The sequence below is a fragment of the Tinamus guttatus genome, unplaced genomic scaffold (assembly GCF_059628265.1).
Source record: "Tinamus guttatus ecotype Peru unplaced genomic scaffold, ASM5962826v1 Tinamus_guttatus_pri_ptg000131l, whole genome shotgun sequence".
Taxonomy (NCBI): Eukaryota; Metazoa; Chordata; class Aves; order Tinamiformes; family Tinamidae; genus Tinamus; species Tinamus guttatus.
In genome coordinates this window covers 159,832-178,255 of record NW_028288665.1, presented here as the reverse complement: position 1 = coordinate 178,255, position 18,424 = coordinate 159,832, and positions in this window count along the sequence as shown.

Genomic DNA, 18,424 nt, shown 5'->3' with positions numbered 1-18,424 from the left:
AGCAGGGGTGACTTTATACCTGCTTTGAAAACTTGAAGAAAGTCTAAAATCCTGGAAAGGGGGATTTCCACTGTCTAGGAAGTAGCTCGGCTGTCACAGGATATTCTTTCCCATAGAGTACTTCGATACACAGTTTTTGTGTGAAGGTATTGTCATTAAAGAATAATTAGGAAAAAAAATAATGATAAGAAGTGTTATAAGCAAGGTGGAAAAGAAACATTCACTAAGGCAGAAGAAGAGATGTAAAGCTGCTGAGTTGCAGAAGGGCTGCCTGAAAAGGTAGGAGATCTAAGGGGGACGTTCTTCCACCCGGGGTAGAGGAAAGCAGCGAGAAGACCTATGCTTGAAGACACAAGTGATGGGGATGAAGCCACTCAAAATGCAGAAAATATCATACAGCATTTACTTTTAAATGGTAGGGGAGGCTGTAGCTGCGTAAGATTCCTATATCAGTAGGGAGGTGGGAGAGTTGTCTGGCAATGTGGTCATGGTTTTGAAATGATGATTGAGGTAAAGAAGGGATACAGGGAAGCTGATGACCTTAAGAGTGACTGAACAGTTCTCCTACTGGTCCTCAGCTGCTGGGTTCCTATTCTGCTTTACCATAGAGAGAGCAGTGTGGAGGATGAATGAGGATACCCGTGAGGGACCATAAAGGAGAGATCCTGAGGCATCTGTGAAGGTGCTGGGAGGCACAGGGAGCACAGATCATTTTGCAGAGGAAAGATGAGGGATGTGTATGAGGCAATAGACTGGACAAGCTGTGTGTGCAGTTCATGTGAAGTTTTAGTCTTCTTTGGCCCTAAAATCTCTGCTGGAAGTATGAAGCAAGCATGAAGAAAGAGTGCAGAAAATATTCTAGTATCCTGATCTTGCTCTTCCTGTGTTAGTCTGAAGGTCTGTCTAGACACAGAGATCTTTAGGAACATCCTGAGAACCATTTAGTAAAACAAGTTTGTTTGCTTGTTTTATTTTTCTTCCTGAGCATGCATTGCAACTTTTGCTGTCATTGGCCATGAAATAAGAAAGACTGTTAGGCTGCTGAGCTTGTGCTGGACTGCCAGGGTTTCAGGGTAGCTGTGTGGGTTTGAGAGCACCAATGACCAGGCAATCCACAACCCTCCCATTCTCCTGGTGCAGAATTTGTCAGGCTGCTGTGTACTGGGCTTAGTCTTGGCCTGGGATTCAGGTGGATCTGTGGGGTCCACAGGTGTTATATATGTAGCAGAATGTATGTAAGCCCAAAAGCCAACATAAAGAAACAGGACAAAGTATCATAATTCCTATGTCACTGAAACCAAGGGTTCGGTGACTTTCTCACAGCAAGGAGGTGGGTGTATAGCAGAATCAGCAGCCCCAGATGATCCTGGTCTTGGTCCAGCCTGCGCACTTCATTCCACATTTGCATTTTGATGCACAACCTGCATGTGTTGAAAGACCACATGATGAATTCAACAACAAGCATTGTTGGAGGTTTTGCCCTGTACCAGTAAGCCACATAGAGCTGGTCCATGAAATTCCATTCCTCTTTACCTTAACTAGGAACAAAAGAGCCATGACCTTATACTCTTTGCCATCTGTGACTGAAAGAGTAGTTTTTAAAAAAAAAGTAGTTTCTATGGGAAGACTTTTTTTTTTCCTAAAAACTTTTAGTTGCTTCAGAAGCATTGGTTCAAGTTACCACTTAGCTCTTAGTGGCCTTTCCATATCACAGAGCTCTTGCTTCATTCCAGGTTTTCAACAACTGAAATATATCATGGGATTTTGTTGTAATGCAGGAAATTGCCTTCACATTAACAATCTGCCACTTCTGTAAACAAGAAATCCACTGATGTGACATGTCAGCACTGCATGAGAGGAGTCTTGACTACCTTTAGCAAAGCAATGCATTCCTCAATGGAAAACCTGGGTCTTAAGTTTCTCTACATACCGATACATTTGCCATTGTGTATTTTTAGGGTAGAGGCTAGGGGTCTGTTCGGGATAGCTCTAGGCAGAAGATACATGGTGGAATCCCTTTGGGCTTGCTCTCCTCTAAAAAAGAGCCTTTAAGGTTTTCTGAGGTTACAGGGATGCAAGTGTGCTTTTTTTTAATATCTCTTTAATAAGAGATTAATAGCAGTATATGTATTGTAGATAATACTATAGCTTTCCTAGCTAATCTCACTTGTCTCTCACGTAGGCCATTTATTCTCTTCTCCTAGCCAGACTTCTTTGATTACGTAATGACAGCTGGGTAGATATATGGACTGTGGCAATGGGCTGGCAGCCACTTCATTGTCAGCTCCCCTTTGTTCTCCAAGAAAAGAAAAGGCACAATAGAGAAGGTTTCATCCACATGTCAGACACATGAGGGACAAAAGGATGACAGGAACTGCCTAACTGCACAATCCAAGTCACACCGAGAAGCGCTGTCCTGTGGCATTTATTTAACAGCGGCGCGGTGGCCAGTGATTGCACCAGTCATAATTAGCCAACAGGCCATTTATGTTATGATGAAGGCTCTCCGCTCCCTCAGACGGTGCATGGAAGGAGCAAGAAAACCAGGAAAGCCCATTTCATGTTGTGGTTTTCCGTGGGAGCGTTAGCCCGTTGCGCCTTGGCACTCACAGCTCGGCACGTGAGTATGATGGGCTGGTCGGAGCTGGGACCCTTGGATGGGGCTGACCAAGCAAGGAGCATCTTTTGGGCACATGCAGCTGCTGAATTGGATTTACAGCAGACAGGCAGCTAACATCAAAGCTGAATCCAAGCTGCAAACTATCTCCCTGAGCTTAACTGGAAACCTTAATCAGCTAAAACATCTGAAAGCAAAAATTGTTGGTACCTGTGAAGTAGAGGGGATGGCGGTCGAGAGAGAGGTGACAAGGTGGCTGTTTCCTGTGAGAAAAAGAGTAGTAGTGACTGAGAGTAGTAGTCTGTGGCATGTGGAGAGGTTAGTGGGAGGAGAAAAATTGTAGCAGTGTAAAACTCAGTGTTTCTGTTGAGTCTGCATTTTTAATAGTTCGTAGACTTACAAGCCCAGTTCCTAGGCTTCTCGTGTGAAGGTGTCATGCTTTGCCTAGGGGAAATTCTGTCTAAACCAAAAAGCTAGGGTCAACCAGGCACATGGGAGAAAGAAAAGAGGGGATGGCAAGTGTAGCTAGGGTGGATTTTTCAATATTCTCATTTTTTTACTGCACTATCTCTGCATAACTATGAGCCCCGAGGAACAACGTGTATTAAACCTATGAAGAAGATGACTCAAAAAGTTTCTGATGAAAATCGTAATGCAGAAAGTGTATGTCTGTCAACTGGAACTTTTTATGTGGAAGAGATAATAGGGATAATTTTTCCTATTTTTTAAAAAGAGAAAAAGCATGGTTATAATTATCAGACTGGTGTGACAAGTGTGGTTTTGCAATTAGACATGGCTTGTATAACAAGTCTCAGTGCAACATTTCACAATTAGGAAAATTTACTGTTTTGTCTGAGACAAACAGAATTAAAAGTATCCCATCAAGATTTTGAATTTTGTCCTAATTTTGACAGGAAAATGTTTTGATGATGGGCAAAATCTATTTCTTGACAGATTTTACTGTGGGAAATGCTATTGTGTATTTTATTGGCTATTTACCACTACTTTTAAAAAAATGTTCCAAATTCCTGAGAATTTCCATCTCTGTAATCATGTGTCTCTCACAACTGTAATACAAAGGTATTTAGTACCTGTATTGAATGAGGGGAACAATTGTATATATGCCCCATGGATTGCCAAAGGTAGACAGTAAGTGGGGTAATAGGGAGGCTTGATATTCGCTATTCTGCCCTCTCTTCCCATTTCCTTGCTCTTTGGCTGCCATAAGGACCCATCAAATGGTTCCCAGAAGTATTGTGGCAGGAATACTAGCTGCTCATATACCAACACACTGAGCTACATCCTGGGTGGGACCCTTGTGGTATGGACTCTGTGTTCAACTTTTGAGAAGGTGATGGTTTTAAAAGCCCGCTTTAAAAGTTTATCCCTTCCAATTTGCTTTGAAAGGCTGGAGATATGGTTGCTCTGCCTAAAATTGATTGCTTCACCTTTTGGAAATAAAATGCTTTAAGAGATGTGCTGTTAGATATAATGCACGCAAAGAAAAGGGTAGAAATACAGTAATAATTATACTATTACTATACTGTTCCATTGCAGTAAGTTAACATGAAGCAAAAGGATTATGCAGAAAGTGCATTATTGAAGATATTACCTTATCATGGAAATGCGTTTCTTATAAAATTACATCTCTGAAGCTATTTATACTGGTGTAATGCTAATGGCCTTGCTCTGCACCGGCATGAGTTTCCTTTCCAAATTGTACTAAATCCCCATGAGATGAGATGCATATGAGATGCCAGAGAGGCAAGTTGAAATCTGAATTTGTCTTTGTGGATTCCAAAGCGTTTGCTGCTTTGGAAAGAAAATAAGAAAATTAAAAACAAAAGCAGTTGCAAATGGCTGAAAAATAACACATAGTCTAATAAAAAACTAAAAAAGACCATATAAGGATGGTCTTTATGGTAAAGATGTCAGAAGAAGTGTAGAAAAATTACATCCTGTTAAAAAAAAATGTGTGTGCAATCTGCTTGTGTATAGGAGAGCTGCGAGAGGGTTAGGTCAAAGGCAAATAGTCACTGAGGTCGGTCTGGAGGCCACCAAAATGTGTTTTCAGAATACTTTGCAGTGAAAGGTGTTCTGTGTGCTGACAGGGCTCTGTTTCTGCCTGCCCCCAAAACACAAAGAATAACATGGAATCAGGGAATTTATTTCCTGGCTCATTGCTTTTTTCCACACTTAAACCATATGTAGTGGTTTTAGCCTGGGATAATTTGGGGCTCCTTCGTACCACTGGAATTTTGTTCTTTTCCAGCATTCAGAGGGGTAGGGGCAAGGCTTGATCTCCTCCGTTTTGTGCCAGGATTCAAGGAACACGGGCAAACGTGTTACCATTGCACCTTAATCTGAGCTTGGGTCTAAATCTGATGGATGCCATGACCTGTATGCACCTCTATCTCAATCCTTTCCCTCTTCTGTTCAGTACTTACCAAGTGCTAAAATAAGAAAAATCCCCAGTTTTCTGTCTTTATGATGTAGATTTGTGACTATTGTTATGAATACAGGAGATGTATTTTTCAAGTGTGCTGTGGGCCCATTTAAGATGACATTCTCACCTTCCTGCTGTATTTTAAATTGCTCTTTGAGAAAATGGTTTGAGGAGCAAAAATATTTGCCTACATGGAGAAAACATGCTTCCTAGAAATGGGAATTCCAGGAGTCTTCAGAGGAAATTATTCTTAAAATGCTCTGTAGCTAAAGAGCATTCAAAGGAAACTACAATGAAAATTTATTACTTAGATTTGAGCATATTATCTAATTGCAATCTAATTTGAAGATATTAAAGTAATACATTATACAGCCTGAGAATGAATTATGACGTATGTACTGAAACAGAAATGTATATGCCAAATAGAGTAACAGACTTAAAAAAAAAACAAACCAAAAAAAAAAAACCCAAACAAACAAAAAACCCCACTGTTTAAGTAGTTATAAATAAATGGATAATTTGGGAAAATGTTGCCATGCTATTACAGCGGATTAATTAAAAACATAATTCTACATTTAAAAAATATATATCTCTATATAGCTGTAACTCTAAATCAATTAATTAAGAGTAAGTAGAATTGAAATATGTAGGTCCATTTTTTGTTATGTTTTTCAAGTAAATTCCTGAAAATTTGCAAATTAAAGTTAAATTGCTAGAAACTAGTAGCATTCTACTGATAAACTGATTCCCCAATGCGTATCTGATCTGGTAGAGGAATGGCAGTCAACAATAATCCCCTTCATATCCATCCTGCTCTAGAAAAGCTTGCCTTTACTTCAGGAATTTCTTTCTATTCCTACATCCAAAGTGCACCATGTTGAAGAACCAAGGACAAATTTAGGATATTATGGATTTTTTCCACCTTGGTTGATTGACCTCATATGTTTTATTTCAATAATGTCTAAAAGCTCTAATTAGCAATGGATAATCTGCCCCCTAGATGTTTGGTATTGATTTCGCCTTCAGTAAACTAATCTAATTGCCCTCCTTATCAGAGACAGGGTAGATACTGAAATAATCAGCTTGTTTGTGGGTCTATGAGAGCCATTGAAATGGCAACGGGGAACTAGATGACTCTGTGGGGCACCCGAGAAAAGCAGGGCCATGGAGATGGGTGAAGAGAGGATCTACCCTATGTGCTGAGCTCAGGGAGGATACGTTGAGTGCTTCAATGTCCTGGTGCAGCAGCATTGCTCTCTGTGAAGGCATGGAGGTTTTCCCATTCCTCTGTGAAAAGATGTATAAGAAAACAGAAGGCAGATGAGAAGGGAGGCAGGTTAATTACTATGCCAGAGGAGATGAGGGGCTTAGCCATCAGTAATTCACTTATTCAGATGCCTTCCAGGTGCATATCTGGGTCTCAGGATGCTTTCGTGCCATGCCCAAAATGATAATATTCACATAACTTTAATAAGAAATCTGTTGTTGATTCCTTTGTAACATTGTGTTTACAGAAATTTTTCTATCATCTCTAAAAACGAGCGGTCAATTAAAATTTGATCATTAAAAAGCAAGGGCAAATTCTCAACTGGAAAGGAAAGGGCTTCATTTAATAAAATCTGGAGGCACATTATTTTTTGTTAAATATTTGTAAAAATATCTCAAAAGAGCAGTTTAAGCTGACTTATTTTACATTAGCAGATGCAAAGTGCTGTTTTTTAAACTGCATTTCTGAAGTGATTAGTCAATACTGCAGACCTTTCCTGATATTTAAAAACAGAGTGTCAGTATATGAGTTATACTGTGATGCGTCGTGTTTTCATTGACAGCTTCATGTGGAATAGCAGTGTCTGGTTCCATTTAAGATGCAGTAGGATAGGATTATCTATATATTATTCCTGTAAAAACAATATTAATAAATTATTCTAACTAGCTCAACCAATTTTTTTTTCTCAAATAGTTCCTTTGCTGATTTGTTAGGGCAGTAAGCTATCGCATTCTTCTTAGTACCCGTTCTTTTTCTTGCAGCATTCTGTACTGAATATGTATTTTGGAAGCAATCCAGCCTGATTCTGCAAATAGTGTTTATCTCTGCAGCTCGTTTTACACAGCACTCACATGAGACAGAGGTGTGTGGTTCAGACTCTTTTGTCTTTTTTTTGTCTGAAAAGTCAATGAATAATTGGCAGATCTTGATTCACTTTGTCCATTTGTCACATGTCCTTGGGATGTTGTGAGATGTGGTTGCTGCGGTCACATATGGCCAATGTAGCAAATACATTAACACTTACCTCTATCACATCTTTTCTGTGGCTTTTTGGCATTCCTTTTGACAGAGTTCTGGGCGGTGCGAAACCTTTTGAAATTCAACAAGGCCAAGTGCGAGGCCCTGCACCTGGGCAGGAATAACCCCAGACACCAGTACAGGCTGGGGACTGACCTTCTGGAGAGCAGCTCTGCAGAGAGGGACCTGGGTGTCATGGTGGATGATAAGTTAACCATGAGGCAGCAGTGTGCCCTCGTGGCCAAGAAGGCCAATGGGATCCTGGGGTGCATTAAGAAGAGCGTCTCCAGCAGGTCGAGGGAGGTGATCCTGCCCCTCTACTCAGCCCTGGTGAGGCCGCATCTGGAGTATTGTGTCCAGTTCTGGGCTCCACAGTACAAGAGGGATGTGGAGCTGCTGGAGGGAGTCCAGCGCAGGGCCACAAGGATGATCAGGGGCCTGGAACATCTGCCCTATGAGGAGAGGCTGAGGGAGCTGGGCCTGTTCAGCCTGGAGAAGAGAAGCCTGAGAGGGGACCTGATCAGTGCCTATAAGTACCTCAAGGGAGGCAGTGAGGAGGATGGTGCTGGCCTCTTTTCAGTGGTGGCCACTGACAGAACTAGAGGAAATGGCCACAAACTGAAGCACCCAAAGTTCCACAGGGACTTCAGGAAAAATTTCTTAACAGGCTGCCCAGAGAGGTTGTGGAGTCTCCTTCTCTGGAGATCTTCAAAACCCACTTGGATGCAGTCCTGTGCCACGTGCTCTAGGTGACCCTGCATGTGCAGGGGGGTTGGACTAGACGATCTCTAAAGGTCCTTTCCAACCTTAACGATTCTATGGTTCTATGAGTATGTCAGCATTCATGGTAGGAGCATGCCCCTTGCTGCATGGTGACAATCCTCCTTGGGCTGACCATTGGTCCTCATCCAAGGGGGTTCTGCAATCTTGTGCAATTTCCATAGGATTGTTCCTGGAGGCTCAGTTTTCACTGTGATGAGAAATCATTTTTCTGCCTGGCTTTCCTGGCAGGTTTGGGAAGGTGCCCTTGCCTTCTGCAGGTTTCTTTTGGTGGGCAGTGAACCAGCACTACAATATCTGCCAAGAAGTGTTGGTGGTATCAATGTGTTTGTGCTGTTAGCTGTTCACTACATCGTTAGATCCAGGAGCTAGCAAGCTGCAAACTGAGACAACAGGAAGGGGGGCACTAGTGGGATGCTAAGGGAAGGGCTAGGAAGCATATGTGGTCCATGTTGACCGATGTTTGGAGCAAGTCAGAAGCAGACCCATAGGAGAAACCTGCGCATGGAGGCTCTTTGGGAGGTTTTGCAAAGCAGAATGCACTGCAGAAGAGGTGGGCTGTCCACAGTCTGTTCAAGAGCTGGTGGAGGATGGGGTGTCAAGAGGCATGACTAAGTGGGGAGAAGGCAAAACGGAGCTGGAACGCTTTGAGTTTAGCAATTGGGCATTTACATTTGGTCCAAGTACAGGTGGGGAGTGAATGCTGAGGTTCAGTGAAGGGAATTTTAAGAGGCTCAAACAGAGATGAAAGTGAATCAGCTCTGACAGCTCTACATAGTGGGGTCTGAAATAAGATGGTACGTGTGGGAGAGCCTCAGAGATGATTCAGGAGCAAGGTGGAATAAATGAGACAGCCCAAATGAGAGACGTGTTTGTGAGGATGGAAACAGAAGGATGACCTTTGGATGATGATGACAAAGAAGGAGGATCATGATTTGGGCTATGGTCTGACTTTGTGGAGGACAAGAAAGGAGTGAGTCAAAAATGACTTTGGAGGAAGCTAGAACAGGGGGAAGGGCTGAATGAAGCATGAAAAGGGAAAGCAGAAAACAAAGTTTCTGTGATACAGATGAGAACGAAGGGTTAGATTAGTGGCAGAAGACTGGACATATGAATAGTCAGCCTCAAAAAATACCCTCACCCAAAATTGTGAGTGTAGGGGAGGTTGACCAGAAACAGAAGGTTAAGGGAGAACAGCAGATGTGGGAAGACAGTCTTGATGGGAGGGGGCAGCTTTTTAAGTGTCTGGCATCAAGGCATATAGCAGTCAGAAAGGGGAGAAGAACTCGATTGGTATCTCCTGTTCTGAGCATAAGGAGGATTGCTAATGAGTAAAATATTTCGAAATGGAAGAAAATGTTGAAAGCAACAAAGTCAGTCATATTCTGTGTGAAGCCAGGGAGACCTGCCAGAGAAAGGAGGAGCCAATGTAGTGAGTTGTCTCTTTGGTTATTCTTCTCCCTCCTTGGCATAATGCTTGGTGTTTATGAAGGCTTCTTCCAGACTGCTTATTAATTCCAGCAAAGAGAGCAGGAGCCTTTTGCTTGGATTTAAAACCTGTGCAAGTTAGAAAATTGCACAAATCCTGGAAGTGCTGCAGAGGTTGAAGCAGGCTGAGGCACTGCGGAGTAGTTTAAGGCCTCTGGTGGGAATTTTTCCTCTTTCCACAGTATATTAATAGCATAAACCTCCTCAGCTCTTTCGGGATCTCTGGAAATAGATGGGTAGTCAGCACATATACTGACAGCATATACCCTGATTGAGTAGTGGTTTAGTGTTTTATGCATGTTTATTATTCAGCTTCCACACTGCGAGGCCGTGCCAGAAGAGCAGAAAGAGCTGCAGCTGGAAGGAGCGTGGGGAAAGGAGAGAGGATCAGGGCCAGAGAGGACGGAATTAAGTGAGCAAGCACAAGGTACAGAGAGCGCCGATATGGCCAGAAATAAAGTGAAAAGGCAGGAGAAACCTTCACTGTGAGAAACGTTAAAAGCCCAGCCACTGGGAGCTGAGGGAATATAGATGAAAAGTATGAGCTATGAGAGGGAAATACGTAATAGCACTGCAGAGGAAATTGAATTTATCGTTGCTTGGTGTGGGTGGCTATATTTCCCATCCTCTTGTCTTCACATGGATACAGTTCTTCTGAGTAATGAGGTGACCTCAACCAATGAGGAGTCAAGATCCTTGGTGTTGTTATGGCCTATTCTGAAGTTGCATTTCTAGTTTTGCATATGAGAATTAGGATAGTTACTTTTAGAATAATGAGGCGGGTGGTGGGGAGAGAAGGATTTAACTATAAATTGTTGCTTTAAATAAATGACAACTTTGCGCAGTGCAGAGTTGTAAAATAACAGCTCAGACAAAGAAAAGGATGTACGTAAGGAGGGGATGGTAAGGAGAGGGTGGGATTCTGCAGCGAAGTCTTTGTGTTTTCTTTCCTAAACTAAGGAACATTTTGCCGGTAACCATGTTGCCGCTCTATAGGATCTGGGTTGCCCTTTGTTTTCTCCTTGCAAACAGAGCTGTGATGTCCCTTCCGAACGGTGTACGAAATGCGGCTCTGCGTTCCTCATGTATTTTCAAATGCATGCACGTGTGCCTTTCTTGGCCTGCAAGCCCTTCCGGACAGGAACTGGGCCTTTTTGCATAGCTGGGCCACAGAATTTCCCCTTTTGAACATCTGTTGGTGCAGTCCAAATGCAAAGAATGGGGAATTGCTGTGCCGAGGAAAAGTAGATCCCCTGGCACTTGCCCGGGAGCATCTGAATATCTCACCAGAACAGGCAACAGTGGTTTAGGCAGATTTGTAAACATTTCCTTTCTCCTTCCTCAGAGTAAACCCTTACTCCACCAGTGCTCATCTCATCACTGTAAACAAGGGCAGTTTGGGTCTCACAGTCCTTCATTTTGATGCTCTTGACTTCCTTAACTTTCACATTCCCTCTACACAAAATACTGTTGCAAAGATTTGTCTTGCAAGTCTGCTGCTCTTCTCACATCAGCCTCCTGCTCAAGTTCCTCCAGGTCTGTGTCCACCATCACGTCAGATTCAGGCGGCCTTGTTGTTCATTCTCCATTACACTGCCTTTTCCTAATTCAGTGGATCCATCTGCCTTTATTTCTTCACCCAAGTTTCCTAAGAAATAAGGCTTGGATAAACATGTTCTCAGGACACACCTGTCTAAATTTTGAGCTCCTTTCCTGATTTTAGCCAGACTGGACACAAGACGGGGTGTCTCCAAAATCCAAAGCTTCTGCAGGCTCTGTGTAAACAGGCAGCCAAGTGAAGGACAGGGTCTATACTATCGATGCTATGGAAGCAAAAGCAAATCAGACATCACAGAATTTCTCACATGACAGGTCTAACAACCCAGCTTTGGCTTTTCACTTTTCTTTTTCCTTTTTAAGCTTCTGTAATCCCTTGCCATCTGTATCCTGCCTTCCCAAACACCCAGGCAAACTATCTGTCCATGTCTTTCCATTGCATTCCTCACCTGACAGTTCCTTCAACTCTTACTTTAGGTTTAGCATTTCCCTGGTTTCCTTTTTCTTTTTTTTTCTTCCTTTGTATGCAAATACAAATAAAAGTATAAGTAGCAGTGTATATTTTTAACAGATTGAGGCTGCTAGTGTGGATCCCATTACACTGAAAGTACTTCCTTCTATACTAGAGGGGCTAAGCTGTAACAGAAGGGCTTTCACCCTGTACAGTGTACACTTTTGCAAGCTTCACTTATCAGGTGTTACTCCAGCCCTGTTACTTCCAGCATCATCTATCTATCTACCTACCTACCAGTACATTTGTTTATACAGTACCTTTTAAGGTTTGCCTGTGCCTGCTTTATTGAAATCTTAGTAAAGATTCCCAGCCTCAAAAGAAGCCATTCTGCTGTGGCAAATCCTGCCCTTTGGGCCAAGGACACTGCATTGGTCTGGATCTGGGGAAAGTATTTGGGTTTTTTTTTGGAGGAAGACTGATGTATTGTCTTACATAAGAGCGACTAACTCCTCTGCACCCCAGACAAGGGGATCAGCTTTTGGACAAGGCTAACCCTTGCTTTTTCTAGGTCCCCACCCCCCAAAAAAACACTCCCAAAGGAAAGCTTTAATATATTGAGTGCCTGTTGTGCCTTATTCCCTGTGCTCATTTATTCTTTCCAGGAATAGATGCAGAAAAGGGAAAACACTTAAATGGCTACTGTGAAAATCAGTGTATTAAACCTCTCAATTGAAAGGAACATATGGAGAGAAGAGATGAAACAGATCCCCCTCCAAAAGGCCTTTATTTGGCTACACCTCAGAAGGAAATAGCATGCCAGCTGCTGCCGCAGCCCTGGAGGAAAAACCATTTTGCAGCAAGGTGAAGGCGGGGGAGACTAATGGAGTCCCTTAATAAGCGCAGACTTTTCCAGAGCAAGGAGAGGAAAAGCAGAGCGCCGGGATTGAAAAGGAAAGCACCGCGGCGTGGTGCTCAGCACGGCCGCGCTCTTGCCTGCCTGCTCCCCGGTGCTCGTTTTCACCAGCACCGAGCAGTGCTGGGGGCAGCTCCGGCTCCTCGCGCGGGGGCTTCTGCTCCCAAGGAGATGTCCTGGTGTCTCCTCTTTTGTTGTTGTTGTTGTTGTTGTTGTTTTTTTTGAGCAAAGCTGCTGTTTCATAGGGTCTTTGAGAGAAGGAGGTGAGGCGGACAAAAACTCCTTATCCTTTTAGAAGAGGGGAACTCCTCTGGTGATGAAAGAGGCTTCAGTGCATTCCCATCCTCACTGGGATCAGGGACGATACAGCATTACGATATTATTGTAGCGAGACACCAGTTTGTAGCACTCATGTGCTCCGGCAAATTCAGAAAGAATAAACGCAGGAAGTTCCTTTAAAATGATAAATAGAATGTATCACATCAGTGTCTAATGTGAAATGAGTATGCCCTCGAATCACACTGAAAAGTGAAATCTCCTCTGGAAAAGTGTTTCCTCAAGTGTAATTAAAAAAATATATTTTTTTATCCTTCTGAAGTGGCTTAGGTTTGTGTTTACAAGAGAAAGAACAGTATATTATACCCTAGAAGGACAATTAAAAGCATGCAAATAATAATAAAAAAATACATGAGAATTTCTATTAAAAAAAAAAAAAGTAAATACAAAACAATCCCCAAAGCAAACACTCAAATACTGTTGTGCATGTTTGTGTGTCTGTGAAAGTGTTGTTCCTTTACGCTACTGTTAACTTTTTCAAATGCTGATCGGCAGCATTTCAATCCTGTTATATCGCTTTTCTCCTCCATTTTTCAGTGAGGCTACTGCAGTCTCTATCTGAGGAATGGAAATTCAATTGGTTTAAAAAAAAATTCTTGACCAAAACCTCTAGTGGGAAAATACCAGTAATCCAGAGTATACTGAGTGGTAGCTAAATTCACTCAGAATTTGCCTATTAATGCCAGGCAGTTTCAAATCTGAACAAAGCACAGCTAGCTTACAAAAAAAAAAAAAAAAAAAAAAAAGGCAGAGTGAGGCAGAGCTGAGCATGAATGACAGAGGCTGCAGAAGTTCTTCCACTGCCTAAATCAATGGGCGGAGAGAAAAAAAAATATATATATATATATGTATACGTATATGTTTATCAATGGGGCAGAGATTTGTCAGGCGATAATCTTGAGGGCATCCTAAGTTTTCAGCTTGTTCTCACTGCTCACGAAGTACATTAATATATTTCTCAGTTTAAGGTGTCCTGAATTTTTGTAATTATTTTGTGCCATTCAGCTATTAATTATTTTATTAAACCAATCAATATGTGATTTTCATTTAACAGAAGAGATATTTTTGCACAAATTATGTATGTCGCTATTGGCTGTGCTCTAATATAAAACATTAATGTAGATAATCCGCCCCCCACGCACACCCTAACACAAACTAAGCAAATACTACTCTAACTCTGAATTTATCTACTTTTGCCTATTGCAAGCGTGTCGGCTGAACTTCAGCTCTTCTTTAATCACCCTGAAATGTGGATTTCGGTGTACTCAAGGCAAACTGTATGGCAGTAAAGCTCCTGAGATTAAAACTCTGGACATTTCACATTCATGAAGCATTTAATGTGCTTCGATTTTTGTCACTTGGCGCATAATGCACAAACTAAAGTCAGGGTGACCCCACAGGCCAGGTTCCTACAGAGCCATTACAATGTATTTGTTCCATAATCCTCAAAACTAGGGGGGATTTATACAATAGACTAATGGCTTCAAAGGAGTCAGTTCAGCTTTCTGGGTGGAAAAGGGTCCACTTTTTAACCCTTTGAGTGCTGGCGAGTTTCCAGGTACACCCACGTAAGCTGGGGGTGAGTAGAGGCCCCAGTGGGGAGCAAGCGCTGGGCCTAGCATCTGGGGGTGGGCATGGCCAAACCTGCTCCACCGTGAGTGGCAAGGAGGTTTCTAGGTGGGAATTAATGGCCAAAATGTGGGATGAAGAGAAAATATCAGAGCTCTGCAGCATGCATGGGGGAGGAGGTGGCGTGAGGAGGAAGTCTTGAAGGGTCAGCAGATGGCAGCGAGAAAGGAGAGGGCAACCAGACTAGCAAGAAGTTGAGGGTGAGTGACGTGAAATAAGTCAGATCTTGGCAATTCTTGTCACAGTTATAGGGCAAGAGGCTTTAAAAAACTACCCAAGAAGATAGCGGGGGAGTGTAGGCTGAAGAGCTGCTCCTGGGGCATGGCAAAGCCTTGCTGTGACACCCCTGGGTCACTCATGCCACCCAAAGGTCCAGTCAAAGCACTATCAGCTTTCAAGAGAAGAAGGTAGGAAAGCAACTAGGCCACATGGAGATGTGCAGGCAGGAGAGGAGATGGGGAAATCCCTGTAGCTCCATTGGAGAGGGTTTCACTTGTGCTGCTCTTGCACGCGGCGATGCCACCAACCTGCACCCGAGCCATTTCATCTGTGCTCTCAGCTGCAGCACAGGGCCACAGCTCAGGACAGGAATCCATAGGAGTCAGTTAATGCAAATATTAGTATGTGTCAGTTTAACCTCCTTCTTGGGATCCTGAAAGCTTTCCTAGGTGGATTTAATCGTTATGAAAAGCGTTAGGTTGGCACTGAGGAGACTAGTGTGCTTTGTTAATCTGTTTAGACAGCAGTGCTGGTGTTATCAGGGGAAAATGCCTAACACAATTCTAATACCACATTTCTGTGTCTTGCCAAAAGGTCCTCTTTCACAGGTGGGTTTCTTCCACTCAGTCCTCGGTCCTTCATGGAGATGCTGGACACATGAGGTGTGCCAGATGTGGCCGGACATTTTGCAATGTGGAGATCTCCCTAGCAAGTTCTCTTTGGAGACCAGCATATTTGCTTCACTGAGGCTGTTGCATAAGCTTTGGCTCTTACTGAGGTCCAAAAACTCCTTTTAAATGTTCTGTTCTCAAAGTTTTATTACAGTTGAAATATAACATGGGTTAGCTACCTGGTGGTCCAAGAGAAAGGAAATGGTATAGAAAGAGCCGTACCTCATTTTAAGTAGTTTTTTTAAGGTAAATTTCCATTCACCTCATTTTAAGAGTACCTCATTTTAAGGAACAGTAAAGGTAAAACGCTTGTTTGACTTGATAGGTGTTTCTTTTTGCTCTTTTCTTTTCCTTGTTTTTGTTTGTTTGTTTGTGTGTCTGCTTTATTCTGCCAGGTTCTCCTGGCAATAAGTAGTTGAGTTCTCCCTTTGAGCCAGTTTTAGATCCTTCTTCGGCAGCAATATCCAAGGAGTTGGAGTATGTGTCACCCAAATTTTAACATGCCTTGAGACCATGTTGCATTCAAGACCTTTGAGGTTAGAAATAAAGTACTTCATCTTGCAAGCTTGGCAAGTGCCTCTTGCTTGTTTGCCTGCAGTGTTAGCTGTGGGTAGATCACAGGTGCTCCTGTTCAAGCACAGGTGGTTTGCAGAAACATGGTGCCTGTTGTAAGTGCATTACATCATCACCGCAAGCAAGGGTTGCTTTTTTGACATAAAGACATACTTTGAGTGTAAACACTTCAAATGATACTGTGCTAAGCTGCTGCTTTCTATTTGAGCCTGTTTAGTTGTAGCACAAAAGTTATTGCTGGATTTCATGTTATGGTTATAGACTACTTATATTCAGCTGTAACTACCACACAGGACTGTGCTTATACTGACTGTCAATCTGAAGTGCTAGATAGAGAATTTTATTAGTTTACTGTAACTTTCAGTAACGGAACAACAGCCAGTAACTTTACTTGAGATACAAGTCTAAGAATACATGTCAACTTCTTTAACTGCTTCTCTTGTTTCCTTAAACACTGAGAAACTTCAAGGTTTTGGCAGCTCAGATGTCTGTATTTACCTAATCAATCATTTCTGAGTGAAGCTTTTCAACCAAGTGCACTTTCCTGCAGCCAGCATGCATATATAATCTATGTGAAGCACTGGCTATCAAGTCTTGTCGACTAACTTTTTAAGTCACTGTAATGATGCCTTAAAGCTTTGCCCAGGACTGGTTGAATCTGGTGCAGGTGTGAAGTCAAAAATGATCTTTGTTTCAGGAAATGTATAGCTGAAAAGGCTAAATAAGGAAAGAGCTGGCAGGAAAAAACAAAACCCTCTCAAATTTCAGGGGGAAGCTGAAATATAGATCTTGGAAAACCCACACAGGAAATCCTCTTCCATAAGGAGGGTTATCTTGTGTTACCATACTACTTCAGGATTATTCCTAACATATAAAAGGAAAGGGAATTGCGGGGCCCAAGTTTATGAGTTTTAGCTGTAGTGCTAAATAGTCTAGTGACTCCAAATAGTCAAACAGATGAAATTAGACTCAGGCCTCTGTCATTAGGCATGGCAAAGGAAGAGGCTTCCCTGTATAATAAATAGCATATAGTAGTGACCTTTGGTGTTTGTAGATGATAGATGTATAAAATCTCTGAATTGTAGGGAAGAAACTCTCTGTCCACCACTCTGAAGCTAGGAGACTGGGTAGATAAGAACTGTGTTTCCCACCTGAACTGTGGGACCCCCTTTGTATTTGGTGCTCCCAGCTGTGCGGTATCCCCAGAGCAGTCTGCATACGTGTGATTTTACTCATCCGCCAGCTCCATCACAGATCCAAATGCAAAATCCACTACTCAGGGACATTATGTGGATTTGTGACACTACCCGTGGGACTTTGGATCCATAAACCAATGAATGGATTACAATGAGGCATAAATATAGTATTTTCATGGATGACATATAATCCTACTCAATTATTGTTCCTGTCATGTAAAGGGAAACTGTATCCATTTTTTTTTCATCCCTGCACGCAGAAATTTCAGAAGAGATGTTTGATGCAAAAGATTCAATCTCCTGGCTTCCTGCCTTTTATCTATTAGCAATTTTAAAGCTTATGTTTTCCATTATTAGGTGCTTCCTATAATTAGTGCTTTGCATTGCTACAAGATTATTATGTGGGAAATTCATTTGACAGCAGCATTTTGAGTTTCTAGACTGAGCAGACTGGTATATTAGTCTCTGAACTGTGCATGTCACATCATGTGCTCTCATTTGTGTGTAGATTGCCATGCCCAGGAACATTTTTGCCTACTGCTTTACTTCTGTGAACTTATGTGGTTTTTGAATGACTGCTACAGCTATTCTCTGCTTTAGACAGGTTATAAATCGTGGTTGTTTTAGAGTCTGGCGAGATATAAAATGTATCCCATGTTTAAAAACTTAACCCTTTCTATCAGTACCAGGTAAATTTATGAGCACGGATGCTGAACAATAGAGAGAAAAGTGAGAAAAACTGAGTTTGTGTTTTGTTTCCTTTTAGGATTGAAATTCCAGCTTAATAGCCAATGTATTATTTTCTAAGATGCCCATACAGTAAGAACCCTGGTGATTTATGAAGTTAAAAATAACACCTTGAAATAATGCCTTATTGGCAAAATGACCTTAAGTGATGTTTGTCCACCTGGCATTTGTGATTCATTGTGTTAAGGCATTCTGCATACTGCTCTAGGTGGTGAAGGGATGCTATGGAAGAAAACTGCTTTCATAGCAAGGATCATGATAGCGTTATGATACCTCCCTAGCACTTCCTACACTTACCTGACACTGCTACAGACAGCTGTCTTACAATAATCTGTTAATTTTGTTTGCAATAGGCAATGTATTTCTGGAATTCTTGCTTGAATTGTAAAGAAATCTTCCTGGGTGCACATGGAAATGTAGGTCTCTCAAAACAAAGTGTTGCCCACGGTCAGTCCCATGCAGGGATTTAGTCAGCGCCCTTTCTTTCTGATCAGAAAAGTTTTAGGGAGCCTAT